The sequence below is a fragment of the Lissotriton helveticus genome, chromosome 9, assembly GCF_964261635.1.
Source record: "Lissotriton helveticus chromosome 9, aLisHel1.1, whole genome shotgun sequence".
Taxonomy (NCBI): domain Eukaryota; kingdom Metazoa; phylum Chordata; class Amphibia; order Caudata; family Salamandridae; genus Lissotriton; species Lissotriton helveticus.
The window spans coordinates 744,724,312-744,746,968 of NC_136070.1; the positions used below are offsets into that span (position 1 = coordinate 744,724,312).

At 48.1% G+C, this 22,657-nt stretch overlaps 1 protein-coding gene across 2 annotated transcripts in view; it reads right to left on the reverse strand.

Moving 5' to 3' along the window:
* The window catches only part of SCYL1 (SCY1 like pseudokinase 1), a 990,258-nt gene that overhangs the window by 673,656 nt on the left and 293,945 nt on the right, over positions 1-22,657 (reverse strand). The gene's annotated exons all lie outside the window — the stretch shown is intronic.

A 22,657-nucleotide genomic window follows, 5' to 3' on the forward strand; every position in this document is an offset into this window, starting at 1 on the left:
CGGCGCAGACCCAATATCAGGTCTTGCCAACTTGTGGGGCCAGGAGTTCCGAACCTCCTTCATCTCATCGGATGACTGACGGATGGGAAGGAAGCAGAAAAGTGTTTGGACTTCTTGTGCGACTTATGCGACAAAAGAGTGCGTCAAGGGGGGTTTTGCGAATGGTTCTGCGACGTCAAACACGAATGGGACCTCTAGTATCATAGAGTCTGTGGGACAAGGAGCTTGACGGTCCCTCAGCGTCTTCGGGTGCATGGCAAGGCAGTCCTCACACACCTTGGGGTGTTTGTGGGCCTGGAACAGGGACATGACTCCAAGTGGGGTCTGTCACTGACATTTGCTTATGACTCATGGTTTGAAACCAGCTGGACATCCTCACACCAAGAGAAGGGGAGAGAGAATAGTTAAAAAGTGATTGAGAGCTAGCTCAATCCGGATCAGTGCTAAAGAAAGAATGTACGTCAGAGCGCTGAGGTGACGCCTATATAGGGACCGTGCACGTCACCTTTGACACGGATGATACCTGCACAGAGCTGAATGACGCCAGTTACCAACATGCAGGGGTACGGCTTGAAAATCTTTCGGATCATGTCTGATGCCTGAGGATAATCAAAGGTAGGGATCTGTGGATAGAAGTCTCTATCAGACATGGGATGTATTTTCATTACTAGTTTGCCCTCTAGTAGTGTCAGCATCCTGAGTAAAGTTTTCAAGTCTAACGCATGTTTTGTGGGATGCAGAGTAATATGTGTAGTCTATATGGGTGTGATAGAGCCTCCATCATATGTCTATCACTCAACCTCCCCCAACCACCTATTTCCCCCTGCCGAGAAGGAAACAAAATGGTTACTTACCAGTAGGAGTAGTTTTGCAGTTGGAAGAGTTTTCTGGATTCACATACTGTGCATTATTCCGCCATCTAGTGGTTGGGTCCGGAATGGTCTTAGTTTTATTTCTCTTGTTTTGGTCGCTGTCGACCACCATTTGGTGTCAGGTACGTACCCTGTATGACGTCAGACAGCATCCTGGAGGTCGAAGTGCGTGGTGGACATCTTCAGATTCTTTTTTCTGCGTTTATGCTGTCTAATCCTTGTGATGGTCCTTATTTATAGGCCTTAATGCTGTACTTTGCTTCCCCACCTGTTTGTGTTCCTTCTAGGGGAAGGCTTGGTGGGTCCCATGTGAATCCAGAAAACTCTTCAAGCAACAAAACTACTCCTACGTAACCATTTCGTTTTGCAGCATGATTCCTTTTCTGGATTTACATGCTGTGCATCAGATTATGTAGCTGTTTCTCCTGTGTTTGGGAGACTGTGGTAAGAGGAAGACTTAGCAAACAAGTGTTGAGGCACCGTTTGTCCAAATTGAGCTTCCTTATTTATTTTTTATAACCACACAATAATGCTTTGTAAATGTGTGTGTGGTGATGCCCATGTTACTGCTGAGCAGATGGCATTGATGGGTATACTTGCCATGAAAGCCAGTGTTGCTCCTTTCTTCCTAGTGGAGTGAGCTGTTGGTTGTATGGTTAGTTCTTTTGTGGCATTGGTATAGCACAGTTGTATAGCCTGTACTATCCATCTTGCAATGGTTGCTTTAGTGACAGCTGATCCTGTGATGTATGTGAGTAAGCAACAAACAACTGTTTTGTTTTCCTTACTTGTTCAGTTATTTGCAGATAGTATAGTAGAGCTATTCTTACATCCAGGGTATGGAGGCTTCTTTCAGCCTTAGTTTTTGGTTCCTTAAAGAAAACTGGCAAGATGATGTTTTGATTCAGGTGGTACTTAGTTACGACCTTTGGTAAAAAAACTGTGGGTTAGTTTTTAAGATTCCCTTATGATTGTGGAGTTAATGCTTGTAGTTCACTTACTCTCGGTAGTGAGGTTATTGGAATGAGAAATGCTGTTTTAAGAGTAATATGTTTGATATTCGCTGTATGCATGGCTTCAAACGGTGTTCCCATTAGCTGAGTCAGCACTCTATTTAAACGCCAAGTTGGTACAGGGGCAGTTGTTGGGGGAGCCACTATTTTTGCTCCTTCCAAAAAGGTTTTGATGAGTGGTCTAGTAAAGAAACTTTTGCATGTTTTTCTTCTTGTGTATCCCACTATGGCCGCGAGGTCTACTTTTAGGCTGGAAAAATTGATGTTGCGGTCTAAAAGGTAGGTAAGATATGTGAATACGGTTTCCTGTGTACTTATTGTAGTAGCTTTGTTGTTAGCGGTGTACCATGTGGTATATCGCTTCCATTTAGCTGTATAGCATTTCCTCGTTGACCGTTTTCTTGCTTCCTTTAGAAATTCCATGGCTCTGGACGGCAGTTTGAGGTATCCAACTTCAATGTATTCAGGCTCCAGGCTGCTAATTGTAGCGTTGCTGGTTCTGGGTGAGAGATTTGGCCCTTTTGCATTGTTAGCAGATCCTTGTGGGCTTTGATCCTGATCATCTCTCCTTTGGAGGGTTCTAGGAGAGTTGAGTACCATGTCTGTTTGTGCCAACGGGGGCAATCAGAATCATAATTGTTCCTGGTTTGCTTGCTTTTTGTAGTACTCTTTGCACCGGGGGAATTGGTCAAAAGGCGTAGACAAATGTCTGAGACCAATTGAGTGAAAGCGCATTTCCCTTTGAGACGTTGCAAAGAAGTCCAACACTGGCGTTCCCCAGATATAGAACAGGTATTGTACTGTTGTTTGCTTTAGCTCCCATTCGTGTGAGCAACTGTTTTGTCTGTTTGGCCGGTCTGCTGTGTTGTTGTCTACCCCTGGTAGACGTACTGTTTGTAGATTGATTTGCTGTGGTATTGCCCATTGCCAGATTTCTTGCACTAGTCTGCTTAGGGGAAAGGATTTCGTTCAACCCTGTTTGTTCAGGTAAAACATTGTTGTTGTGTTGTCTGTCTGTATCAGGATGGTTTCCCCTTGATCTGTTTCCGAAATTCTTCGAGTGCCAGAAGAACAGTTTTCATTTCTAGGAAGTTGATGTGTTTTATGGAGTTTTCTTCGCTCCATCGCCCATGAATCTGCAGTTGGTTCAGAAATGCTCCCCAACCGTTGAGGGAAGCATCTGTGGTGATCGTCACAGATTGAGTTGTGTTCTTGAAAGGTCTCCCCTGTGCTATGTTGTTGGATGCCCACCATTGTTTCTCGGTCTGTATCCTTTGTGTAACAACCACTAGATCTTCCCAACTCCATGTGGCTTGTGACCAGCTGATGGTGATCCATTCTTGGAATGGTCGCATGAGTAGGGGAGCGTGAGGGATGAGTGGGATGCATGATGCCATCATGCCAATACGTTTAATTACCTTCCTCACTGTCAGAGACTGTCCCTTCTGGTAGAGGGCTGTTTCCTTGTAGATAGCTTGTATACGGTGTTGTGTGGAATACAGCCTTGCGTTCTTTGTATTTAGTCTTGCCAAAAGAAAGGGTTTTTTCCTTTGTGGGTTTGTTGATGATTTTTTTGTCGTTTATTGAGAAACCTAGGCCTTGAAGTGTTTGGATTGTTTTCTGAACCGGATTGTGGCATATTTGTCTTGTGCGTCCCCTTATTCGCCAATCGTCCAGATAGGGGTATACATGGATCTTTTCTCTTCTTAGTTAGGCGGCCACTGCAGCCAGACACTTTGTGAACACCCGTGGAGCTGATTTTATTCCAAACTGGAGTACCTTGAATTGGTAGTGTGTTCCTTTGTGTAGGAATCTTAGGTACTTTCTGTATGTCTTGTTCATTGGAATATGTAAATAGGCGTCTTTAAGGTCTATTGTTGCTAGGAAATCTCCTTTTTGGATCTGTGGGATTATTTCTGGAAGGGTACACATTTTGAAGTGTTGTGTCCATATGAACTTGTTTATGAATCTTGAGTCCAAGATTGGTCCCAGGGTTAAGTCTTGTTTTGGTACAAGGAAGTATGGTGAGTAGTGTCCTTTGTGCCGTTCCTGTTTTGGTACTGTTTCTTTGCCTGTTTTAGACACAGTTTTTTGATTTCTGCGTTTAGCAGTGTTTGTTCTGTTTTAGATAATTTTCCTGCTCTTGGTGGATTTGTAGGTGGTGTCTTTGTTAGCTCTATGCAATATCCGTGTTGTGCCAAATTTAATATCCATTTGTCCGTTATTATCCTTTCCCACTGGTTGTGGAAAAAGAATATTCTTCCCCCCACTGGTGTTTTGTGTTGGTCCTTTTTTGTGTGGGAGTCCGTTAGAGGTATTACCCCTCCATCTGGAGGTTTGGCCTCTTCCTCTGCCGTTTCCTCACCCTCGAAAGGGCTGCTTCTGTTGTTGCCAGCCCTGGTAACCAGATTGTTGACCCATTTGTTGGCTTGTGTTTTGCCCGAGATTGTTGCTGCATCTTCTGGTTTTGCCCTAAGCTGCCTCTTCCTGTGGTCTTTCGGTTAGAGAAATCTCATCTCTTGAAAGATCCTGTTTGTTGTTGGGCCCTCATTGCCCTGGCTGTTTCATTATCTTTCTTGATCTGCTGAAGGGATTCACCTACTTCCTTGCCAAATAACACTTATCCGTTAAGAGGTTTGTTGAAAATTGATGTCTAGACTTCTTGTTTGAATCCAGAGATCCTGAGCTAGGCATGTCTTCGGAGTATGGTTCCTGTGCACATTTACCTGCTTGGGGTGCCTACTGCATCTAGTGCAGATTTTAGGCAGGTATTAGCTACATTTCTACCCTCTTGGACCACCGTTCTTGCTCTTTTCTTGTCCTCCTCTGGGAGATTATTTATAAACTCCTCCATTTCGGCCCACTGTTGGTGGCTTTATATGTTCAGCAGGGCATTTGAGTTGGCAATGAGCCACTGCGTTGCTGCTTCTTTCTCCATTCTTCTGCCTACCAAGTCCATCCTTTTACTTTCCTTTTCTGGTGGAGGTCCTGTATTGGAGACTGCGTTAGCTCTCCTTCTGGCTGCTCTTACGATGATGGGATATGGCGTAATGTTTCCCTGTATATATTTTGGGTCCATTGAAGAGGGTTTATATTTTTTCTCCACTATAGGAGTTACCCCTCAGTTAGATGCTGGCTACGTGAAGGCTTCCTTGCCTTGGTCCAGAATACTTGGCAACATGGGAAGATATTGTGTTCCTTTAGTTGCAGGTGCCAGGGTTTCCAGCAGGAACCATGTATTCCCCTTTTCTTCCTCTAGGGGCACCCCAAACTGTTTTGCAGCCCTTTTAACAACTTCATTGTAGGATGCAATGTCACCTGGGGGAGATGCCTTCGAGGGATAGTTGCAGATCTCTTCGACCGGGCTTTCGGTGTCAAGATCGTTCCATTCGTCCTTAAAGTTTTCTTCGTTTTCCTCCTCCGGTACGTTATCGTATTCTTCGGGGTCTTCGCCTGGAGGTTCCGGCGTTGGTGGGGATTGGAGGATCTTATTAACAAAAGGAGAGAGTAAGGGATTTTTCACTAAAGTGAATAGAGCGTACTCCTAGTCCCCAGGACTTGACTATAGTATTAACACAAAAGAGAAGTATCGCCACAAGGACCTTAAAAGGTTCTGAAAGGGACGTCAGTAAAGAAAACAAAAGGATAGTGCCCTTTTGTTAGAAGACCCCTCACTCACCAACCTGGTTGGTGACATGCTTCATCATCGGGGTCCCACCCTGACGGCCGAGTGCCATCAGGGTGTGCTGCCACACCCGACTACAGTGGATCTGGTTTTTTGAGTGAAAAGTGCAAAAAAAGTGGTGTTAAAAGATTGTCCTGGTATGACTTGTAGAAAAAACTTTATTCATATGCTACTGGACAATGTTTAAAAACAGAGTGGAGATACTGATGGGTAATAATGACCGCTAGTATCTATGTGATAGTAATTAAAAGTGGGTCTACATGTTTCAACCTGTTGGCGGTGAATCCCAGGTTTTCGTCAGGACCAGAATAGGAAAATGGATGGTCTACACACACTAACGTGTATCCAGTCCTAGATTCCTGTGGCCTTGCTGCAAAAGTCTGCAGTAGGCAACCTCAAAAACCTAAAATAGGCGAGGATAAAAAGAGACCTGTGGAAGGAAAGGGAACAACAGTCACAAACAACCGGTCTTCTAACAAAAGGGCACTATCCTTTTGTTTTCTTTACTGACGTCCCATTCAGAACCTTTAAGGTCCTTGTGGCGATACTCCTCTTTTGTGTTAATACTATAGTCAAGTCCTGGGGACTAGGAGTACCCTCCATTCACTTTTGTGAAAAATCCCTTACTCTCTCCTTTTGTTAATACGTACCTTGGCAGCGCACAGCTGCGAGAGTTTTTTTGCAGCTTTTTCTTTGTTGATAAAACAAACACGCCAGTCACGATGGGAGAAAATCAAGGTCTGTCCTACTCTACTGAAGAAGTAGATGCTATCATGGGCAACCTCTCCATGTTTGTGGACGCAAGCATTGCTCAAACGAGCTCACAGACTACGGATTGGGAAAAACTATCTGAAATGAAAAGAAATAGAATAAGAACGATCCTACATGGAACAATATTGAAAGAATACTTGACCAACAATATGGCACCGAAAGGCCTACTGGTCACCAACGCCACGCACATCTTTCTCGATGACCCAGTCTTCAGAAAAGACTGGGCCCTTATTGCATGGCATTGTATCCACGACTGGATCATTCTGATCCTAAAAACAGCACTACGTCTCTCAGAGGCCATAATGATAGGGATCAAAACCACAGAAAATCATATAAAAACCAGCATAACGGGCTATAAAAAGAAATTGGATGAATTAAACAAAGAAATTAACGAATATAGAGACAACCGGACAACAGAAAGTCCAATAATTTCACAAGGACTAAAAACGTTTCTCTTTTGTTAAAGCTTACCCATACTCCGACCAGGATTACACTACGCCTACCAAACCAGATACTGATTCCGATGCATCTAGTAATACCTCAAATGGCAGCAGCGGGTCAAGTACAGGGAATAGCAGACAAAAACAAAGAGGTGGATACAGAGCACAGAACCATTGGCCACAATTTAATGAACAAGTCCCACCTGCCTTTCAGGGACCCTACAACCAACAACAGCACTACCCTATGTATGGATGGCAACCACCCTTCCAACCACCACCATTCCAGCGGAATCCATTCCGACCTCCTTTTTTAGGCAGGGGCAGACGTGGCAGAGGAAGAAAAAAAACAATGAACCAGGTACACTGGGAAGAAGACGACCCAGTCGGCAGCTACACTCGGAGCAAGGCCGGAACGAACAGTACCAGACCCTAGTGACCAATCTGTCTTCTAGACCTCTCACAGTGATTGAAGAAACTGTCCTTAACAAAGGATTGGGCTTTGTGCCCACCGCCCGCCTTGACAAATTCAACTTCACTGCGAGTTGGCCAATTTTTTCAGAAAGTTGAGACTGAAAGCATTTTTCGAAAAACAAGGAGAACCTTCCACCACTGAAAATACCAATGAAACTGACTAAGGATTAAATCAACCTTCATACCCCCTTCCACACACCATCCCAGTGGAAGTAATAGCTTTTGAACAAGCTGTGTATAATGATGTGGAAAAGATGACAGTCACATCAAACTTCCAAAACATGAGCAAAGCAGAAAACATTGCTTTATTTGAACTCAAATCATGTGAGACTATTATCATAAAATCCGCTGACAAAGGTGGTGGTTTGGTAGTGATGGACAAGACTACGTATCAAGATGAATGCCTAAGACTCCTCAATGACACCAGGAACTACAAATCCTTACAATCAGACCCCACCATTGAGCTGAAGATGGAAATCAAACAACTAGTGGAAACAGCTGAGATGGCTGGTAAAATCTCTAAACAGGAGGCGGACTACCTTTGTAAATCAGAGGGTAAAATACCCTACTTCTACATCCTACCCAAAATGCACAAAGGCAAGATCCCTCCTCCCGGCAGACCCATAATCTCTGGGATTGATTCCCTTCTGGAACCATTGTCCAGGTTTTGTGATTTTTCTCAAAACAATTGTACAATCCACTTCAACATACTTACAGGACACTAAGAGCCTACTGAGACTCCTGCAAGACATCACGGTGGATGAAAATACCATTCTACTAAGCTTTGATATTGAAAGCTTATATACGAGTATACCTCAGGATGACACCATAACAGTATTGGAGAAGCTCTGGACAGTAGCACCTCGACTTTTGTGGGACTCAGTGGGAGAGGTGTGGCGCCGCGGCCAGGGCGACTGACGCTGGAATCTGGGGATCAGGGTTCGATCCCCGGCTCCGGCGGCAGGTTAGCCCAGCACCATGCGACTCTGGGCAATAGCTTGCTTAATCTTCCCGACGGCCCCCAGCGCCTAGAGACCCTAACGGGTGATTGTGCGCTATACAAATGTGGATTATTATTATTATATTTTAACACACCCAAGGCATTCATATTGGAATGCGCCAAACTGGCCCTCAAACGAAATTATTTCGAATTCGAGGGTTCACTTTATCTGCAGACAGGGGGGACATCCATAGGCAGTATTTTTTCCCCTAGTGTGGCTGGACTATATGTTTTTGAATTCAAACAGAAATTTATTCTCAGTGACCAAAATCCATTTCTCAACCACTTGAGCTTCTGGAAACGGTACATAGATGACGTCCTTGCAATCTGGCAAGGGCCCCTGGAAACTCTGCAGGAATTCATCGCTTGAATCAATACATGTGCCCAGAATTTACGGTTCACCAATTGTTTTGATAAAAACAAGATGGTCTTTTTGGACATCATCATAACCAAAGACAACACCCGACTTGAAACAAAAACATACCACAAACCCACTGCCAAAAACAACCTTTTGAGATTTGAAAGCTTTCATCCGCGCCCTCTGAGGGAAAATCTACCTTATGGCCAATACTGGAGACTACGCCGTAACTGCAGCAACATCTCGAACTATCACAGCCAAGCAGCTGATTTGACTAAAAAACTGACTGCAAGAGGCTATCCAAACAGGATAATCAAAAAATGTAAAAAAAGAGCTAGAAACCAGCCCAGAGAAGCCCTTTTGGAAGAAAAAGTGACCACTAACAATATCAAACCTCTAACATGCGTCACAACCTTCAATGCAATATCCAATCAAATGAGCAGATGTGTGAACAAGCATTAGGCAATATTGAACACTGGAAATTTGCATTGAGAAAAACCATTGTTCTCTTTCAAGAAATCCCGTAGTCTAAAAGACACATTGGTGAACACAAGACCCAAGGTGACCAACAATATCAAGGACCAGTCAATCACCAGAGTCTGGGGATTACCAGAAATCAGGGGACATTTTCGCTGCGGCAATTGCAGTGTTTGCCACCTGACCTACAACACAAAGAACCTAGATCTGGAGGAAGGTAAAATCTGGAAACAACTGTCCCATACCAACTACAACAGCACCGATGTGGTCTACCTAATCAAATGTACATGTGACAAGTCATATATCGGAATGACAACAAGGAAAGTCAAACAACGGATCTGTGAACATCAAAGCACTATCTGTTGCAAAAAAAGTGCAACCAGACTCACAGATCACTTCTTTGAAGTGAACCACACCCCGAATGACATGAAGTGGACCGTGATTGAGCAGGCCAAGGCTGGGCCCAACTTACAAAAACGCCTGTTTGAAAAGGAACAGCTATATAGGCTATCTACGCATACAGCAGGCCTTAATGTTAATATCCCTTGGGCCTCTGTCCTCCAAAAATAACCATGCCACCTGGATAACAGTTCCTTTTAATTGCTCTTCACGTATACCACTATTGACCACATCAGGGCCATTGACCTTCTTGCCCCCATGTACTGTTGGCTCTCCCTACCACCTTTAAACTATTGAGTGGCCCCTTGTCATTTTTTGACATACTAGCCGTATACACGCAGCCATCGCTGCCTGTACCACAGCCTGCCCTCCCCCTAGTCAGAGAATGACTCCATGCTCGTTTAGTTTTTTTTCTTATTTTAATTGTTTTTCCCTTGATCGTTTGTAATTCATATATCACCCCCTGGAGCTGGAGCTATTAACTTCACGCACGGAGCCTTTTTGGCACCGCTTGGCCACCGTACCGGCACACTAGACGGTTGCCTAGCAACATTCATTGCGCGTGCCTCACGCAGCCCCGCCCACACCCGGAAACCACAGCTTGATATTGTCCATGCCGGCGTTCTCACACAGCAGCGGGGACTCCTGAGAGGCGCGTAGGTACACCAACCTAGTTGTTCAGCGAAACGGCAAGTTTTTAATCCCTGAATAACGCGCTCCTTTCTCGCACATGGAGCTTTACTACAGCAGCGAGCCCAGTTATTTTGATACTCCGCATACGAGGTCGCAACGGGCCCGGCTTGTGGAGGTTTCTTTTCCAGCATGTTCTTTGACCTTCTGTTTATACATCACAGATTAGGTTTCTCCATTGAACAAGCCTTCCCTCTGCCCCCACAAAGCATTTAAGACCCACAAGAGGAGTAAGATTTCTCCCTATGACAGTTTGTTTTGTTTTATGATATAATCAGAAATGCATGCATTTATGTTTCACTCACTCTAATGTTGGTGAGTACTGATAGTCACCCTGCCTAAAATATCTGTGTGGGTGACTTCTATCAAAAGTAGGCCACAGCCACCAATTACACCATTATTGATCAGTGTGACTGAGTGAGCTCGTGATGATGGCTAAATAATAGCACCACCTGATAATGATATACGGCCAGCCAGCAATGTATCGCCATAATACAAGCATGTGTTCACGCTAGGCACGATATTCGTTTCATACTCAGTCTGAATGGGATTCGCATGAAGCATGCAGACATGTGAGAACCTACACTACGTTACATGCACGTATTCCGTTTGTTTGTGACTGTTGTTCCGTTTCCTTCCACGGGTCTCTTTTTCCTCGCCTATTTTAGGTTTTTGAGGTTGCCTACTGCAGACTTTTGCAGCAAGGCCACAGGAATCTAGGACTGGATACACGTTAGTGTGTGTAGACCATCCATTTTCCTATTCTGGTCCTGACGAAAACCTGGGATTCACCGCCAACAGGTTGAAACATGTAGACCCACTTTTTTTTTTGTCAAAAATATTTTTATTGAAGTATACAAGATTAAACAGTGCGGTGACAATCATGGCTAACGCCAAGAATCCCTCGCAGGGGATGCATGTCAACAGACGTTAAAACAATCAGTGAAGGTAATCAAAGGTAGCACCTACAAGCCATTGAAAGTGGAGGACTCCCCGCCTCAGGTCAGTAGACAGGCTATTAGAACAGCGGTGAACCCCCCCCACACATAGACCAGTCGCAAAGAGTAGCATAGCGTCTGACCAATTGTGATGTCTATAGGAAACTCCCCCTAGGAAGCTGTAGGTGGCGTAAAAAAGCTGGTGATTGCCGCAGGGCCTCAACAGGAGGCAAGCTGTGCATTTTTAGTAATGAAACAAACCCCCCCTCCCCTCCCCCCCTACCCCCATGGTGGCGGCCGTAACTAAAGCAAATGGCAACTAACAGGGAAAAAAAGGCAATAGGACGACACCGAGATGAGACAGTGCGACAGCGTTAGGGCGCCGCTCCGACCTGAAAGAGATGTAGTGCCCTGATGGTGGAGGTTTAAGGTCAATGTGTGCTACAAGGGACTTATTTGAAAGCAACAGTGAATAACAATTAGGAGTAGTACAAAAGTATCATCCTCCAGTGAATCAAATTTGGTATCACACTGATAAGCTAGTACTTATCAAGCCCAAAATGGAAGGAAAGCAAGAAAATAAGCACGGAGGAAGTAAATTATAGGCAAAAAGTTATTTTATATTGAGTGTCAAAGCATCTAATGGGGAGATACATAAAGAAAAGCAAATATAGTTATGAACAAAGATACGGATTACATTAAATCATAAGTTCACAACAGAAACGTCAACTCCTGGTAAATGTCACAAACAACCAAATTCTGTAATCAATAATGGTCGTGTGTTGGTGCCAATGCAACGCTACTGGAGATGATGGAAGTGTCGACGTTTCGGTCTATTGTGCTGTCGTCAAGAAGACCATCATCAGGACAATAATAATTTGTTGCTGGGACAACCCCCTGTAACTGGAGAAATTGTAACTACGATTCTCAACGTCGTTTTTGGGAAAGTAGATGCCGTCTTGGATCGGCTGAATCTGAACAACCTGTGTCTGTTCTGTGACACTTAGGGGTAAAGGATAGGACCCTTGGTTGTCAAGATTACCACGTCGTTGTAAGATTCTGACTAGCGCATCAGTTGAATGAGGCAATATAACTTGGAGAAAAAACACCGTGGGCAAAGCAACGTCGGACCATCGGCGAACACAGACGTCTAATGCCCAAAGTCTACAAGGGTAGATTGGGTTCCCTTGCTCATATCCTGATGGTGGAGGGACACACCGCAGACGGGAGACCCCGGGAGAGGAAGGCCACTAGCGGTCCCCATCGGAATTCAACATTTTTTGAAGTCATCTCTGAAGATGTCCGCCATCCTCTCCAGACTCAGGAGTTGCCAGAGGCGGGCATGCCAAAGAGAGATAGCTGGGGCTTCCTTCTTTTTCCAAGCTGCCGCCAAGGTGACCTTGGCCGCTCCAATGCATAGCCACATAATCATTTTGTCTAGTTTGGTTTGGTGCAAGAGAGATGGGTCGCGCAGCCCTAGAAGAACCCCTGCCATGTCAGTAGGAATAGGATAGCCTAACATCTCCTTAATGTGTGCCAAGATTTCCTCCCAATAAGGTCTAATCAAGGGACAGTCCCACCATATATGTTGAAAATCACCTAATTGGCCGCACCCTCTCCAACATCTATCTGAGGTGTTGGGGAAGATCCGCCGGAGTTTGGAGGGGTGCAGGTACCAATCCATCATGGTTTTGAGGTGGGCCTCTCTGAATGCAATAGAGTGATTGAAGCGATTGGTGTCTGTCCACAGACAAGACCACTCTTCCTCGGAAATGGGGGGCTGCAATTGTCGTAATTTGGCAGCGATTTGGTTAGCATTTGCTTCAGCTACACAAAGTTCTTACTGTTAGCTTGACTATATTCCGGAGGCCATTTTGTATTTCTGGCTTCCATCTTAGTGAACGCGCTGCCTCGTGGTCAGCATGCCCCTTTGTCCTTTCTCTCTCCCGATGACCAATTCGATCTGCCCTGCAACTGACTATTTTTAGCTATGGTCAAGCTTGCGCATGCGTATTCAAGCCTCCAAGGTTAATGATCGGTCACTGCATAGGAATGTTCTCCACACTGACCAGTGGTACTAAACTCCTCCCACATGTTGGCTGTGTTCCAAAAATGTCCTTATATGTCTCTAAATTCGTGTAAAAGTGTACCACCTATTTTTTTGCATTCCTGTAAACTGTATAAAAGGAGCTTCGCACCGATGTTCGGTGTGATACTCCTTGGATTGCGGAAGGGTGCTGTAGGATTGTAGCACCACCCCATGGGGTCGTAATAAATTTGTTTCTTGCATTTTCCAGTTTCCGTGCCAATTTCTATTCCAAGGTATGAAGAGTTTTTGCAGAGTATGTAGATCTGTCGAAACCCAATACCACACAATAATTCTTCCCACATTCCCATATATCTGGGCCTCGGTGAGATAGTGGTTTTGAGCAATAGGGAGTATATAAAGGACATCACGCCTTTCATTGAGGAAGATTTAGCGAGGAATGCTTCGAATTTGGTCAAAGGGCATGTTGCTGCATCCCGTACATTGGGGTGGAGTGCCCAGTGCATGAGTTGGGTATAATGGTAGGATTCGGTCGCTGGTAAATGGAACTCGTCGCGGCAGTCTTTGAAAGTCAGAGGTTCGCCATCCCGGAACAGGTGAAGTAACGCTAAACACCCGCACTGTTTCCAGGAGTCAAAGGGGCCTTCATGGAGAGCAGGAGGAAAAGAGGACGTGTGGTGAATCGGAGAGTATGGTGAGGAAAAGGTAGTCCCACCTATCGTCTCCTGTGAGAGTGTCCCACACCTTTGGTGTAGTGTGTGTAGGTGTGCTTAGGTAAGTGTTCAGAGGCCTATCTCTTCGAGGGCGCCAAGCCAAGTCCCAAATGGTCCGACCCGTTACGCTGCGATCCATGTGGAGCCCGTGTTTCTCAGAATCTCTCTGGGTCCACTCGACCAGAACTCAGTTGAGCCGCTTTGTAATACAGTTGAATGTTCGGCAAGCCCCCCCTCTGAGCCCGGGCGACGTAGGTGGGAGAAGGAGAAGCGAGCACGCCCTCCCTGCCAGATAAAGCGTAATATCATGGATTCAAGTTTCTGGAAAAAATCAGAGTCTAAGCCAATGGGCAAAGCTTGAAAGAGATAGAGGAGTTTAGGCAGAAGCGTCATTTTGATTGCGTGGATACGGCCCAGCCACGAGAGGAAGAGAGGTTTCCACTTCACCAGGTCTGCTTGAATTTGAGCGAGTAAAGGGGGAAAATTGGCACGATAGAGCCCCTGGAGCGTCGGGGTGAGAGACACCCCAAGGTACTAGAGCGACTTAGAGGCCCAGGCGAGCGTAGTCGATGGGCGAAGGCGGGCAGCTCGTTCCGCCGGGAGGGAGATGTTGAGAATAAAGGATTTTCCAGCATTTACCTTGAAGCCAGAGAGCAGCTCAAAACGATGGAGTTCTGAGTGAAGGTTTGTCAGGGAGCTTTCTGGATCCGTAAGGAAGGTTTTATGCGGGTCGCCAGTGAACGGAATGCCTTTTATGTCTGGGTTCTGCCGCACAGCGATCGCCAGGGGCTCGATGCTCAGGGCAACAAGGAGTGGGGAAAGGGGACAGCCCTGCCTGGTCCCCCGGGAGTGTCCAAAGGAGTCTGAACGGGCCCCATTGACCACCACTCAGGAGACGGGGGCGCGGTCGTTAGACTGGACCATGTCGATGAACTTGGACGAGAATCCAAAGGCGGCCAGCGTCCTGAACAGAAACGACCAGTTGACCCGGTCGAAGGCCTTCTCCGCATCGAGTCCCACTAGGACCGCTGGGACCCGAAGTCTGTTGGCTTTTTCTATGAGATGTGCAATGCGGCGGGTGTTGTCATGCGTCTGTCTCCCTTTAATAAAACCGGACTGGTCGGGGTGGATGAGAAGCGGCATTAGGTCGTTCAGTCTTTTAGCGATAATCGAAGCGTAAAGCTTAGCATCTAAATTGAGCAGCGCTATCGGCCTGTAGGAGGCGCAGTATTGTGGGTCCTTCCCTGGCTTGGGTATGACTGAGATCACTGCTTCTGCCATGGTGTTAGTCGTTCTACACTCGGTGGCCATTGCATTAAAAAGAGAGACCAGATGCGAAGAAAGCTCAGGGGAAAATGTCTTATAAAAGAGCTGTATAGCCGTCAGGGCCAGGGGTCTTGTTGGCTTTTAGTGAGGATATCGCCAAAGTGACCTCAGCCAGGGTAATGGGGGCTGTGAGTTGGGCATTCCATTCATCGGAAACCTGTGGGAGTGCTAGGGAGTCGAGGAACGCCTGTTGGGCATCGCTATCCAAAGATTCACCCTTGTAAAGGCCCTCATAGAAGGCCCGAACACAGTAGCCTTCCCCTCGTCCCTGTGGGTGATCTGGCCAGACGGGTCAAAAATTCCGCCAATGTATTCCTTTTCTCTTTTATCCCTCAACTAACGCACCAAGTGTTTGCCTATCTTGTTGCCTTGTGTGTACGAGAGCTGCCTCAGCTTAATGAAAGTAAGTTCCGCTCTATTGGAATAGATAGCTCGGAGTTTGCCCCTTAGAGCAGTGAGTTGGTGTTGCTTCTGTCGTGTGGGGTCAGCCTTGTGGGAAAGTTCTATCTGAGCAAGTTCAGCCTCAAGCGCCTCGCGTTCATGAGCGCGGCACCTTTTTAGGGTGGAGTTGAGGGCGATGCACTCGCCCCGGATCACCGCCTTCAGAGTATCCCAGTTAGTAAATTCGGATATATCCTCCGGGGGTTAGACTCAAAGAAGCCAGTTATGGCAGTGCGCAGCTTTAGACATGACTCTTTGTCGCGGACGAGGGAAGGCGGGAAATACCACCTAGGGGCAGCCGGTTGAGGTCCCTGCCATCGCAGGCATATTGAGTAAAGGCTATGATCGGAGACCGAGATAGGCAACATTTTTAGCTTCCTGGAGTGCGCCCCGCAGAGATTGGCTGATGAAAATGTAATCGAGGCGGGAGTATGTCCTGTGAACGTGCGAAAAGAATGTAAAGTCTCGTGTATGTGGGTACAGTGCCCGCCACGTGTCCAAGAGCCCCAGGTCCTGAAAGTGTTGTTGTGTCTCCCCCGTGAAAGTCCCCGTGTCCCACCTCTGCGAGTGTGCTTTCCAGTCCCTTTTACCATATGAGATTGAAGTCGCCTAGGAGAAGGAGAGGCACCTCCACAAAGTCTGCTATTCTCCTTAGTAGGCTAGCAAGAAAGGGTGTTTGGCCAACATTGGGAGCATAAAGCGCCACAACAGTGCAGACCCTACCCATCAAGATGCCCTTGACCATAATCCATCGACCCTCCCTATCTCCCAGAACCCCGAGCGGCTGAAACTGAGTCGCTGCGCGGAAGAGCAGGGCCACCCCTCGGTGTTTGGTGGTGGCCGAAGACCGATAAATAAGTGGGTACAGTTTGTGCTTAAGGCGTAATTCATCTGCCCGGGCTAAATGAGTTTCCTGCAGTGCGACTACATCTAGGTGATGTTCTACGATATATTTCCATACTTTGAGCCGCTTCTGCGGAGAGTTGAGGCCTTTAACATTCCAGGTGGCTATCGTAATAGGAGCCATGGAATTAAGGGGAAGCTGTCCCGCACATCAGGGCTAAAGGAGGCCCACCGCGCCAGAGCCCTGCCAATACAAGGAAACGCACGTTAGAACAACCAGACATCTCAGTGCAAAAGGAAACAAAAATCCCCAAAACTGGAAGCCGCCACCATGATCCCCCCCCCACCCTCACACCAACCCTGCCCCAAACCCCAACCCTACTGCATAACCACCCCCAAACCCCCCTCCCCCCACCACCCCCCAGAATCCAACAGTAAAAAAGGAGGTAGCATGGAACAAACGAAAGTTTGAAGTACAAGTCCCACAGAAAGGGAAACATGGCACCAACCAGTCACTCAGCCAGTTCCTGAAACAGGACTATCTGTCCATCCAGGACAGCACAGAACAACAAAGTACCTCCTGGCGGTGTTTCCCATCCGGCGCCAGAGAGCGGCCCAGCTGGGGCCAATCGATGGGATCATACCTCAGGTGCCTTCAGGGGCCACAGTCACTTGCACCACTGAGGCAACTGCAGCGCCCCGTTCCTGCAGACTTGTGGACAAGTCAGGTATCGTCCCGGAGCAGACCTGCCAACTCGATGCCAGCCCCCGGAGTCCCTTCGACGCCTGCTGGGTGAGCCACCGCTGTCAGGCGCAGAAGCTGGTCGGTCTAACCCAATTATGTCGTAGGCTGCTTCTAGGGACCGGACCTGGATGAGCTTATTCTTCCACTTGAAAATAAGTCTAAAGGGGTGCCCCCAGGAGTAGGGCACGTTCTGCTCGCGTAGGAAGGTAGTAATGGGCTTGAAGGCTCTCCGTTTGGACAGGGTGGAAGCCGCAATGTCCTGAAAGTGCAGTGGGCGATGCTCACGGAACTACAGAGGGGAGATATTGCGTGCCTTCCTCAAAATCCGCCCGAGTTGGAAATCATTCACACAAACCAAGATGTCAGGAGGGGGGGCCCTGGCACCCCTCGGCAGCCCCACCCTGTGGACGCGATCCATTCAGATGGGTGGCAGGTTTTCCTCCTGTAAGATGTGCCTAAAAGTTATTCCAGCGGGACCTATTTTCAAGATCTTCAGCGTGGGCCTGGAGGTCCAGGTTCTGCTCAGTCAGACGGACTACGTCTTGCTGGAGCTGGTGGATATCCTCCGCCGTCCCGAAGTCGTGTTCTTCCAGTGTCGAGACTCGCTCACCCACATTGTCCACGTCGCGCCTCACCTCCAGGAGATCATATGCAAGCTGCGAGCGTAGCTCAGCAATGTCCGCCTTAATGGCGGAAAAGAGCTCGACCATAAAGGACTTGGTCCCCGGAGCCTCAGAATCATCTTTCCGCGGAGAATGAGTCCCTCCCGGTGGCGAGGACGCCGCTGACACTTTCGGGGCTCCCTCCTTCCCCGCCTTGTCTTTCCGGACCCTGTTCATTGCCATATCCGACCCCCAGGGAGCCAATGGGGGAGCCTGTCCGGTAGGCCAAGGGGCACCCCAGTAAACGACCGGCCACTTCAAAGATGCAGCCCCACCGCTCCAAGCACTGTCCGATACAAGTCCCACGCACGGTCCCCACACGGCAAAATACCCAGGTGGGGGGGAGGCAGGGAGCTCCCTCTGTCCTCAGCTGTTGTATAGGGCCTCCGTCTCCCCCAGCACCCCTTCAGCACAGTTCGCCAAGATGGCATCTCCTCCTGGCGCCCCAGGCCCCGCACGGCCCGGCCACCACCACACTGCACCACTCCGATAGGGCCGCCTTCACCTCGCTGCCCCCCTCCAAGGCGACAAGACAGCGAGGCCCTCACTGTCCCAGGGCCAGATTGTGGGGTGTTTTCACTGCTGGCTGCTCCTCACCCCCGCAGCCCTGCGAGGCCCCCTACGCCGAAGGCCCAACCGCCACCAAAGCTAGGCCAGACCAAGCCCGCGGCCGTGCAGCAGGGCCCACCGAGAGCCCCTCCAGGCCGCCCAGCTCGGGTACTCGCCACCCTACAGAGCGGAGGTGCCCCTCCTGCACTCTATAATCGCCGGCTGCCGCTCCGGCGACGGCCACGTCAAGTTCCGGGGCAAGATTCCACATTGGCGCCGGGCCCTCGCTGCTCGCCGCCTTCCAGGGGGCCTCCGCCCGCCCGCAGGCGGCAAACCACACAGTCCGCCGATCCGCTCCGCAGCCGCCTCAATCTCGGGGCACGCGGTCCCCACACCACCCGTCGGGACTCTGCAGGCGGAGCCCCTCAGTCGCACTCTGCAGGCCGCGCCGGATCGGCAATGGATCTCCCGGGGCCTCCCAGCCCCTACACTGCTCCGCCGGGCCCGCTCTCACCTCCAATGCCCCCTCCGGCTTAAGCCCCTCCTCCGCCGCGCCCGTTGGTCTGGCCGCACGTCGCAGGGAGAGACCGGGATGTTACGGCCTCTCCCTCTGCACCTCGGGATGCTGAGGGCCTGGCTCCCGGCTCTGCTGTCCCTCCGCCATGGCCGCGGCCCCCCCCGGGCGCCCTGCTGACCCTCCGCCGTGGCTGCCACGCGGCGTCCCCGGCAGGCCTGTCACTAGGCCGGACTTCACAGCACCGCCTCCAGGTAGCCAAAACCAACAATGAAGGACTCCCGCTTGCGCTCGCTGGCACCCCACTCGTCTGCACTCCAGGTGAGAGCGTGGATGGGCCACCAGCTGGGTGATATACAAGGCTTTTTAGTAGCGCGTCGCCGGAGGGACGAGAAGTGCGTCCCACTCCATCGCCATCTTGGCCACGCCCCCGTGTTTTACCGTAGACCCACTTTTAATTACTATCACATAGATCCTCACTGTCATTATTACCCATCAGTATCTCCACTCTGTTTTTAAACATTGTCCAGTAGCTTATGAATAAAGTTTTTTCTACAAGTCATACCAGGACAATCTTTTAACACCACTTTTTTGCACTTTTCACTCAAAAAACCAGCTCCACTGTAGTCAGGTGTCGCAGCACACCCTGATGGCACTCGGCCGTCAGGGTGGGACCCAGATGATGAAGCATGTCACCAACCAGGTTGGTGAGTGAGGAGTCTTCTAACAAAAGGGCACTATCCTTTTGTTTTCTTTACTGACATCCCATTCAGAACCTATTTTAAGGTCCTTGTGACGATACTCCTCTTTTGTGTTAATACTAGGGGATTGGAGGATGCCATCTTCCTTCTCTTCTGCGTCTCCGCGTCGAGGGTTTCCGGTTCGACTTCCGGAGTCTTAGGGATTCAATACTCCTTTAATGAATCGTCAAACTCCTTTTTCCTTTGCAATAGCGCAGCCATTTCTTCCTCGAGTCTTCTTTTCGACTTCGAGGGCCGTTTCGGCGGCGGATGCCGTGGTCTACCTTTTCTTATCGACGTTAGTCTTCGGAGTCGATGCCTTTTTAGCGGGTTCGGTGTAGTCGACCCTTGGCTTAGGAGCCTTGTGTGACTTCCCTTAATCGGCAACCTTTGGGTGGGTGCTGTGGATTTCTTTCGGTCGCGGCTGACCTTGGATCGCCTTCTTGTTCAGCGTCGGGGCTGCCTGGGCTGTATTTGGTTTGTGGCCCTCCGGTTCCGATGGATCTTTGGTTCTTACCTTGTCCGTCCTTTTCTTCGATTCCTTTGCCTTCTTTTCATCGCGTCTTTTTTTAGTCATCTTTTTCTATAGCTTCGACGTCCGATCCTTCATGTGTGGATTCCGCAGGAGCCGCGTGTTCCTCTTCATCGCTCGAGAAACCCATCTCCCTCATGGAAGGTTTCTTCGTTGGCATCAACATCTTGGCGTAGTAGGTCCGTCTCGGATTTCGGAATATCCTGAGAGTTTTCGGCAGGAACGCTGCACAACCTCACAGTCTTTATCCTGGTGATCCTTGGATGGGCAGAGGTTGCACGCAGTGTGTGGATCCCGCTGTGCGTATTTGTGATGGCACTTAGGGCAGAATTTAAAAGGGGTCTTCTCCATTGCCCCTACCTCACCATTTGTGGCTCAGAGTGGTCCTTTGGTGTTGTAAAAACTCTGGCTGCTGAGTTTCTGTCTATGACTTTACGTGGATGATCGGTCTCTTCTCGCTGAGCCTATCAACAACAATCTTCTTTTCTTGAAGTTTTTGGAGAAAAACAAACTTTTCTTCGGAGCTTCCTGTCTTGCTTCCAGGTCCAACAGCGGAAAAAAGAATCTGAAGATGGTCACCACACACGTCCACCTCCAGGATGCCTTCTGACGTCATACAGGGGACGTACCTGACACCAAATGATGGTCGACAGCAACCAAAACAAGAGGAAAAAAAAAAAAGGACAATTCTGGACCCAACCACTAGATGTGTTGCCATTTGAGGGCCTCCGCCCCCTCTCACAAACTGCTCAGCCGCTGTCTTTACTTGGTGGTTCTTTACTGGTAATTTGATGCCACGGTCTCTCAGCTCTCTTTACACAGTTTCATGTTCCTGGTAGGGCACTGTGCGGCTCTAGGCTATCTAACACAGCCTACCTTTCTTGTGCCATGACAGAGCTGTATGACTTCATGGTTTTGGAAGGCTGGTTCACTCTTTGCGACAGTTGATGTGCTGTGACTGTGAGGATCCACCGCATGTGTGTGGCTATTGCAAGGAACCCTCCTCTGAGAGGCCCAGTATTTTACATGCTTCAGTGACTTAGGGCAGTTGATAGAGGTGACCCTGCCAGTTGAAAATAATATGAAATGGATCCCCCTTATCTATATTTGAAGTACTGCACTTTAAGAAAGTCTGTTATAGGCTTGAAGTCTCTAAAGCGTGATAGTTGAAAGGTCTTGAAAGAGTCCGCTTTTATGTCCTTTTAATTAGATAGGCCCCTTCTCTTGTGCTGCCTGGAGGATATCTTCTTTCTCAGTGAAGTGGTGTGTGCATGCTAGAATGTCCGGCACTCTAGTGCCCGCTGCTGTTCGCCCAGCTCTGTATACTCTCCCAAGAGCTCTATCGTTGTGGCCTTCTGAGGATAGCATATGACAAAAGAGTTTTAACACATACAGTAGAATGTTAGGTCCTTCTGTGCTGTTTGCAACCCCTTCTATTCTTATGTCTTGCCTCTTGGAGCGATTCTCTAGGTCCTCGGTGTGGGCTTGGGAGATCATGTGCTGGTCTTTTAAGGAGAAGTATGTATTGTTAGCATTTCAATCATTCTTTCACACGCCTCTCCAATGTCTTCCAGTGCCAGGACACTGGTGCCTATGTTTGTAAGGTCTTGTTTTACCTCTTTAATGCTCTTTGTGAGGTATTGCTGTATACTGTCTGTCAGCCTTTCCTGAATGCTGCAAAAAAGGGTTTCATGAATGTTTTTGTGAGGGTTTCCATGTCCCCCGAGGACAGTGTGAGAAAAAAATTATATCTATATGTTTGCATCAGCCAAATAAGTGAATCAATCCCAAATTCTCCCCCACACTATCTCAGACCCACTGAGGTAACTATGTCTGTCTCTAACCAAACTGCTTGTTCTGTGCTCCTAAAATCATCCCTCCTTTACAAATCTATTCCAGCCTGACCCAAGGACCTTTATTGCCCTCTCTGACACGTCCTGGGTTAACAGCTGCCAAAAGCCTCTGATTCCTGCAGGTTTCGCTTAAACTTGCTTTCTGTACCCTTGTGTTCTTATTTGGCTCTATGTCTTGTGCTTGCATGACAATTCTATTTGTATATGTAACCATATCTGGACTTGTCTACATCTAAGAATTTTACTGATGATAGCACCTTCTGCCCTATATATGCTCTCCTGAATATCAATATGGTTCAGAAGAAGCTTGTTCCAAGAGGTGACACTGGGATGTGCGTCTGCCTTCTGCCTTGGCATGCCAATAAAAGAAGAAAGGTGCAAATACATTTCCTGTGTTGGCTGCTGGTGTCTGCATTTGCTTTGCGTCGTTCTGATGAGGGTTGGAAGATGTATTACCCAACAGATGGCTTCAGAATAGGGATGCATTGAAGGACTGTAATGTCACCACTTATTAAGTAAGCTGTAAAGCGTTAAATACCTTGCTGTAAGAGACCTTTCAGTGTTTCAAATGCCCAGCT